This window comes from Sciurus vulgaris (assembly GCF_902686455.1).
Source record: "Sciurus vulgaris genome assembly, chromosome: 5".
NCBI lineage: Eukaryota > Metazoa > Chordata > Mammalia > Rodentia > Sciuridae > Sciurus > Sciurus vulgaris.
This window is the reverse complement of record NC_136465.1, coordinates 99,370,764-99,379,213: the sequence shown is the minus strand read 5'-3', so window position 1 is coordinate 99,379,213 and position 8,450 is coordinate 99,370,764. Positions and strand designations below refer to the sequence as shown.

Genomic DNA, 8,450 nt, shown 5'->3' with positions numbered 1-8,450 from the left:
TCTTTTCTCCATTGCATATTTTTGGCACCTTTGTCTAGTATGAGGTAATTGTATTTATTTGGGTTTGTCATGTCCTCTATTCTGTACCATTGATCTACCTATCTATTTTGGTAACAATACCATGCCATTTTTGTTACTATTGCTTTGTAGTATAGTTGAAGTTCTGGTATTGTGATACCCCCTGTTTCACTCTTCCTGCTAAGGATTGCTTTAGCTATTTTGGGTTTCTTATTCTTCCAGATGAATTTCATGATTGCTTGCTCTATTTCTGTAAGATACATCATTGGGATTTTAATTGGAATTGCATTGAATCTGGATAGCACTTTTGGTAGTATGGCCATTTTAACAATATTAATTCTGCCTATTCAAGAACGTGGGAGATCTTTCCATCTTCTAAGGTCTTCCTCAATTTCTTTCTTCAATGTTTTGTAGTTTTCATTGTAGAGATCTTTTACCTCTTTGGTTAGATTGATGCCCAATATTTTATGTTTTTTGAGGCTATTGCAAATGGAGTTGTTTTCCTCATTTCCCTTTCAGATGTTTCATGCTTGTGTATAAAAATGCTTTAGATTTATGCGTGTTAATTTTTTTTTTTTTTTACTCAAAATATTATTTATTTTTAAACCACACAGAATTCTCTGACAACCAAAACCTCCCAAGGAGCTAGCTATAGCCTTGCACTGGCAGTCAGTGATGGAGTCAGGAGATGTCCAGGTGGGGGCTCAGTCCTGAGGTCCAGGGTGGCCCAGGCAGGGGTGAGGGCTACACAACAGGGCAGAGCCTGGGAGATGCAGACCTGAGCCCCTCCTGCAGGGGAGCCAGTGCCAGGATGCACAAGGACCTGGGTCACGCCTCTCCTGAGCCACAGGCCAGCCAGGCCAGGCCAGAGGTGACCTCGCCCCAGGTCACCAAAGTGGAAGGTAAACCAAAAGAGTGGCTGCTGCCCTCAAAAGTGGAGGATGATGGTGGATTCCTGCAGGCAGGAAGGCAGGCTGTCCATCTGACAGTGGTCACGTTCACCTGTGCCATCTCTGGAGTCTGGGAAGGAAGAAGCAGGGCATCACTGAACCAGGCACCTGCTGTGTGGCTACTGCAACAGCCGGTAGGTGATGACCTGCCCGCTGTCTCACTGGGCCGGATGATCTTCACAACCTGCCCTCGCTTTATCCCAAAGTAGCGCGCCACGGGGTCTCCTGCCTGGATTCTGGGCAGCTGGTTCTCTCGGAGTTTGTACCGGGCCAGCAGTTCAGTCACCTCCTCCTTGGTCATGACCACATGCTCCGGGACCAGTTGTGCTCCGTGATGTTGATGAGCAGCTCCTGCTGCAAGAACTGCTCCAGGATGTACTTGGGGGCCATGTCCACCAGAGACTGCTTGGCGGAGGGTGTCATGCCCTGCTGCACGACAATGAGGGCCCGGGTGATGTTCTCCTCCTGCATGCGCTGGCAGTACACCTTGATGGTCTTGATCCCCACCTTGGGCTCCTCTGGGAAAAAGACAAACATCTGGTCAGTGGGGTCATCCTTGTGGGCCACCAGCACCATGAGGTCGGCGCGCCGAGGCCGCCCTTCACTCGGCTTGTCCCCAAACTGGGCTTTGAACTCTTCCAATGTCTGGTCCAGTTCATCTTGGGTCACCAGGTAGCCACGGTCATGGCACAGCTGCATGATGGTCTTGCAGATCTTCCAGAGCCGGTATGTCTCCTCCTCGTAGTCCAAGGCGCCAACGCGCGCTCCTACCTCGCACCGCGTGTTGATTTTATAGCCTGCTATTTTGCTGAATTCATTGATGAGGTCTAGAAGTTTTCTGGAGGAGTTTTTTGGATCCTCTAAATATAGAATCATGTCATCTGCAAATAGTGACAGTATAAAGTTCCTCTTTTCCTATTCGTATCCCTTTTTTTTTTTTTTAAGTTTTATTTTGAGACAGAGTATCACTAAGTTGCTTAGGACTTTGCTAAGTTGCTGAGGCTGGCTTTGAACTTGCAATCCTCCTGCCTCTTAGGGTCCTGAGTTACTGGGATTATAGGCATGTGACACCAAGCCCGGCTACCCTTTTTACTTTTTATTTTGTGACAGGATCTCACTAAGTTACCCAGGCTGACCTCGAATTCACAATCTTCCTGTCTCAGTCTCCTTAATGGTACCACAGGCATGTGCCACCGTACCAGCCTCCCAAATACTTTAAATCATCTCCAAATTACTTCTAATATCTAATGCTTTCAAATGCTATGTAAATAGTTGACATACTTTATTGTTTAGGGTACAGTGACAAGAAAAAAGGCTGTACATGTTCAGCACAATTTTTTCCCCCCGCAAAATAGTATTTTTGATCCAGTATGGGTTGAACCTAAGGATGCAGAAACTGTGAATACAGTTGGCTATGTAGGTCAACCCTACCTGTATTCTACTGGCACATCTAGAACTGTGTCTTCAGCAGGCTTGAAATTATTTAAAAAAAGGACTTTTTCTCTGAAACAACTTTATTGAGATATAATTCATATACCTTACAATTTGCTCATTTAAAGTATAGAATTCAATGGTTTGGGGTATATTGTTAGTTCTTTTTAAAATTATGGTAAAATATGTATGACATGAAGCTTGCCACTTTAACCTTTTTTCAGTGGTATTAATGCGTAAATCACAATGTTATGTGACTGTCACCACTATTTTCTAAACTTTTTCATCACCCCAACAGAAACTTGCTGGGCATGATAGTGCTACACCTGTAATCCCAGGTACTTGGGCGACTATGGCAGAAGGATCACAAATTTGAGGTCAGCCTAGTCAACTTAGCAAGACCATGTCTCAATAATGACAACAATAAAAAAGACAAAAAAAAAAAAAAAAAAAAAGGTCTGGGGATATAACTCAATGGTAGAGTGCTTGCTTAGCATGTATGAGGTCCTGGGTTCAATCCCCCTGTGAAAGAAAGAGGGGAGAAGAAATAGAAGGAAAGGAAAAAGGAAGGGAGTAAGACTGACTCCCACCACTAAACTATACATTCCCATCCTCCCTCCCAACCATTGGTACCCTCTAATTTACTTTATGAATTTGCCCATTCTAGATATTTCATATAAGTAGAATCATACAATATTTGTCTTATTTCACTCAGCATAATGTTTTCAAGGTTCATCCATGTTGTAGTATGTTCCAGACCTCATTCCCATTTTTGACTGAATAATATTTCATCATACACGCACGCACGGGCACACACACACACACACACACACACACACACACACACACTACATTTTATCCATTCATTTGTTGATGGGCATGTAGATTACATTCCTATTTTGGCCAATGTGAACAATGCTGCAATGAACTCTGGCTTACAAGTATCTTGTCCCAACTTTCAATTACTTTAATATGACTATTAATGGAATTGCTGAGTCATATTGTAATTTTTTGCTTTTACTTTTCAGGAACCACAAAACTGTTTCAATCATGGTCATACTATTTTATATTTCCACAAGTAACATATAGCAATTAGGTGGTAAATGGTAAATGCCTTTTTTAATCCTCCCCAAAGTCCTAAACTTATCCTGTAACATTAATGGAAACAATTGGTGGGAATGGCTTTGTTTTAACTTCACCTTGGATCAATAGTTCAACTACATAGAGAATTTTATGTGGAAATTAAGTTCCCTCACATTTTTGGAGACATTACCAAGATACTTTAAGAATATCCTTTCTACACATGTTCCCTTACTACCATCATCTGGTATCCAAGATACAGAAGCAGAAAGTCACAAGGGAACCAGTTTGGAATATGAGGATTACCTTTATATACAGAATCATTTTATCATGTGCTTAACAGGATACATTGAAACAATTTTTTAAAAAATAATATAATCATGTGGTTCAAAAGACAAAAACTCGCTAGGCGCAGTGGTACACACCTATAAACCCAGTGACTCAGGAGGCCAAGGTAGGAGGATCTCAAGTTCAAAGCCAGCCTCAGCAGAAGTGAAGTGCTAAGCAACTCAGTGAGACCCTGTCTCTAAATAAAATACAAAATAGGGCTGGGGATGTGGCTCAGTGGTTGAGTGCTCCTGAGTTTCATTCCTGATATCCACCCACCAAAAAAAAGTACCAAGCTGATGACTGTAACCCCAGTTACACAGGAGGCTGAGGCAGGAAGATCACAAGTTCAAGAACAGTCTGGGAGACTTAGGGAGACTGTCTCAAAATAAAAATAAAAGACTGGGATGTTAGGTCAGCAGTAGAGTGCCCTGGATGCAATCCCCAGTACTGTGGGGAAAAAAAAATCTCCTTTCCAGTTCTATGAATAAGCTAATAAAAATGCTGTATAAAGAGACACCAACCCTTTCTACTCATCCCAGCTATTTGGGAGATTGAAGCAGGAGAATCTCTAGATGTCAGGAGTTGGAGGCCAGCCCAGGCAACATAGTGAGATCACCATCTCAACAAACCGAAGATAGAGAAAAACACCAAAACTCAGTGGCATACAAGTATATATGTGTGCATATGTATTTATATACATACACACATTTATACACACACACACACATATATCTTTCTTTTTTAATTTTAATTTTAATTTTTATTTGCAGGTCAGCTGATAATTCTGCTTCAGCCTAGGGCTTAGGCTCCTGGGCTCCAAGTTTCATGTTGGGCCCCTGTTTCTGTTATGGGACCAGACTAAAGGACCTGTGTTACTGGGGCACGCTCTTCTGCTGGCAAATGGCAGGACTACAAGAGCAAGTCAAACGAGGAGGCACATCAAATCTGTTTAAGGCCTCTGCTTTTGCTCTTCTTCTTAGTATTTAGTCGGATAGAGCAAGTCACAAGGCCAGACCTAATAAGTATATACTACATACAATGAGAGGGAAAGGAGAGCAAATATTTTATTTATGCATTTATTTATTTATTTGTGGTACCAGGAATTGAACCTGGGGTGCTTTACCACTGAGCTACATCCCCAATTCTTTTTATTTACTTTTGAGACAGGGTCTCACTGGCCTTGAATTTATAAGCGTCAGCCCCCTGAGTGGTTGGGATTAGCAGAGTACACCAACATGCCTGGTGAGGGTGAATATTATTGAATAATAATGCAACCACTATGCTAACCTATCAATCACTTAGTAGCTTTTCCATAAACAACTAATTTTCATTACATTATACTTAAAATGATATGTTATCCATACACAAGAAATTACATATTCTCTTTATTTCCTTTTTTTTATACCAATGGTAACATTCAATACAATTCCCTAATATAATGGATGTTATATAGCCTTGAAATGATGTCAAACACCTACAGAGTTAGTTATGTTAGTTATGTGAATGACATGTTTTGCTGTGACAAGAACCTGTAGTGTGCTCTCTCCCTTTGTGAATGTGGCTTTATTTATTTTATTTACTTTAGCAGTGGGGATCAAACTCAGGACCTGTGCTTGAAACTCAAGTGCTCTATCACTGAGATACATTCCCAGCCCACTCACTGCCTTCTAGCTTTGAAGGACCTTATATTGTCATTTCAGATCTGCATTGAATGACATTTCTTCAGAGAACTATGAAGTTGTGCCTTAATCTTTTCTTTTTTGTGCAGCACTAGGGATGGGATCCAGACCCCCACTGAACTACACTCCTAGGTCCCATCTTAAATCTTTAATTAGACTTTACTGAGGCCTGCTTCCATCCAATTGTGCATTTTAATAATTTAGAACTTGCTTAGTATGCAGTTAATGTACCTCATCTACCAAGAGTATTCCCTGTAAGATCTTTGTCATGTTATTTTCTATTTTCTAAGCATTGTTTATCTAATAAAATGTTTTCTTTATGGGATAATAAACTGAATTTGTGAAGTCATATTTTGAGGATATCTTTAATGTAACCATACAGAACAACAGATGATCTTTAAAATAAACTGTGAGAGATTTGGGGCTCCCCCACTGCCTCATTTAACACAAGATTATTGTTCTGTACACCACCTCTCATTGTACTTTCTGCTAAAATATGCTGACTGAGTCCAGTGCAGTGGTGCACACCTGTAATTCCAGTGATTTGGCGGCTGAGGCAGGAGGATCACAAGTTCAAAGCCAGCCTCAACAACTTAGGGAGGCCCTAAACAACATAGCAAGACACTGTTTCAAACTAAAAAATAAAAAGGGCTGAGGATATGACTCAATGGTTAAGTACCCCTGGGTTTGATCTCTGGTACCCCCGCCAACACAAAATATTCGGATTGAACACTAAATTTATTGCATATAGTATTTTTATTTTGACCTTTGGTACTGGAGATTGAACCCAGAGGTGCTTTACCCTTGAGCTACATCCCAGCCCTTATTTTTAATTTTGAGACAGAGTTTAAGTTGCTTACGACCTTGCTAAGTTGCTGGAGCTAGAATTTGTCATTCTCCTGCCTCAGCCTCCAGAGCCACTGGGATTATGGGCATGCACCGTGCACCACCATGCCCAACTATGGAACATAGTGTTCTAATATTGAAGAAATTAGTAGCACTTGATTTGGAAATTTTTGCAGCTGAAATTGTTAGGTTTTTTTTTTTTTTTTTTTTTTTTTTTTAAGGAAAGTACAGCAGAATATCCAAAAGCAGAGGTTTTGGGGAAAAACAATTTAAGTTGAGAGATAGTTTTCCATGCTCCTACACTCCAGAACAGTATTTCTAGGAATGTTCATGCAAGCAAGTAACCTGGGAAAGACGAGAGATAGGGATTCCCCTAGGGCACAAGTATTTGCACTTCTGGATAAGATCAAAAGGGTGACTCCCTTCAAGAGATTTACAGTCATGGTTCCCCAGAGATATTTGCACATTCCAGTGTAATAACATAATATCTCTCTCTAGAAAGATGGGAAGATTTGCCAGCAGTCCTTTATAAGACCAGAGCCTCATAAACTCAATCTTCATCTCCTGTGATGCACCCAGAAAGCACCCTGAGGTACTCTCCAGAATCACTCCATGGGCTTGGTGGCTCGGGGTACAGAGCTCTGCTGTGGCCTTGGCTGTGAGGACACTCTCTGTCTCTGGTCCAGAGGTCTCATTGTTTTCTGCCAGTCTGTATAGTTTGTTAACCTTCAAGTAGCTTAAAATATCACACCCTTCAGAGTTTATAACTTAAGGAGTTTAAAAGAGTCAGAAAAAAAAAATCTGGATGTCATTTGAGTAAATTGGGATGTCTGTCCCTTCCTAGAGTGACAAGGTGTATTGTCCTTGGAGAAAGGGAGAACTGTGAAACACACCATGTCCCTGAAGTGGTCTTCTCCACTTCCAAGAATCTAGCCATGTTTATGTAACAGTGAATGCGAGTCTGGGCCAGAACGTCCAGATAAATATTATCTTGAAGGACACTGGCTTTCTCTCATGCTGGGAATTAGGGCAAATTAGTTTTGACTAAAAAGTTGCTTTCACATGCACACCAAGTTCTTTGGGGTGCTGGTCATACAATGGAACAGTGTAAGCTAAGCAAAGGATGTTACGGCTCTTTCCACCTGAGGGCTAACTAACCTCTCCCTGTGTTGACTGGCATGGACCTCAGCACTGTGGGGAAGTGCTGTTGGCCACCCCTGGACCAAGCATCCTAAGAGACAGAGGTGCTACCTTCCGGGTAGCCCAGGAGGTGCTGTGAGAAATGGAGGTGCTACTTGTCACATCCATTGCCACTGGGCCTTCCCTGTAAGCATTTTTCAATAAGCCTTCTGTCTCACACCCCACCTCTGGGTGTCTTCTTTGGCCCCTTGGCAATCAATCCCACAATCCTAATACACTAATACTGTGAACAATACACAGAGTGACTCTCTTGGTTTCAAAACCATAGGTTTCATGGAGGTAAAGTTGAAAATGCAGGAAGAGAGAAGTAGGCAGCTGCATTCCCATGAGGTGACATAGGAAGTAAAATACATGGTCTCCGATTAAAACAAAAAGCATGATCCCTCTCCTGTGGTGGTATTTTCTAATGAATACAAATGATAGACTCTTCTGGGATGAAGAAATGGGTTTTGATGATGAGAGATGATGGGGGTGCTCGTGTCATGAAATGAATGACATCAAACATGAACCGAGGCCTGGACACATCCACTTCCATTGTGACACCTTTCCTGCACATGCTTTCTTCTTTCCCAGGCTGTTCTCAATGTCAGTTTCCTCGAGAGCAGGAATTTGCAGGTGTAGGTATTGAGGTTTGAGGAGGAAGCAAAGATGGAGGTACTCACCTCACAATGCGGTCCGTCCCGTCAGGTTTCTTGGAGAGTTTGGCCTATAGAAGCCTCTTGGAAAGGAATTGTCCCAAGTGCTTGAAAGGCAGGGCCTCCCTAAACCGACTTGAGAGTCTGAAGGAGGGACTTATATCAACTATGAAGAGTGAGAGATTTGTTAGAGAATAAGGAGCAGGGGACTTTCCTGAGTGAAAGCATAAATGACTGAACCAGGGAATAGACATCAGCGAATCAGCAAGCTTTCTTTATTA

At 41.9% G+C, this 8,450-nt stretch overlaps 1 pseudogene across 1 annotated transcript; it reads right to left on the bottom strand.

The window, feature by feature from the left end:
• Positions 1-946: 946 nt before the first annotated feature.
• LOC306662658 (DNA-directed RNA polymerases I, II, and III subunit RPABC1-like) lies at positions 947-1,740 on the bottom strand (annotated as a pseudogene). Its single transcript has one exon. The product of its transcript is annotated as a DNA-directed RNA polymerases I, II, and III subunit RPABC1-like (transcript).
• Between the last annotated feature and the right edge of the window lie 6,710 nt (positions 1,741-8,450).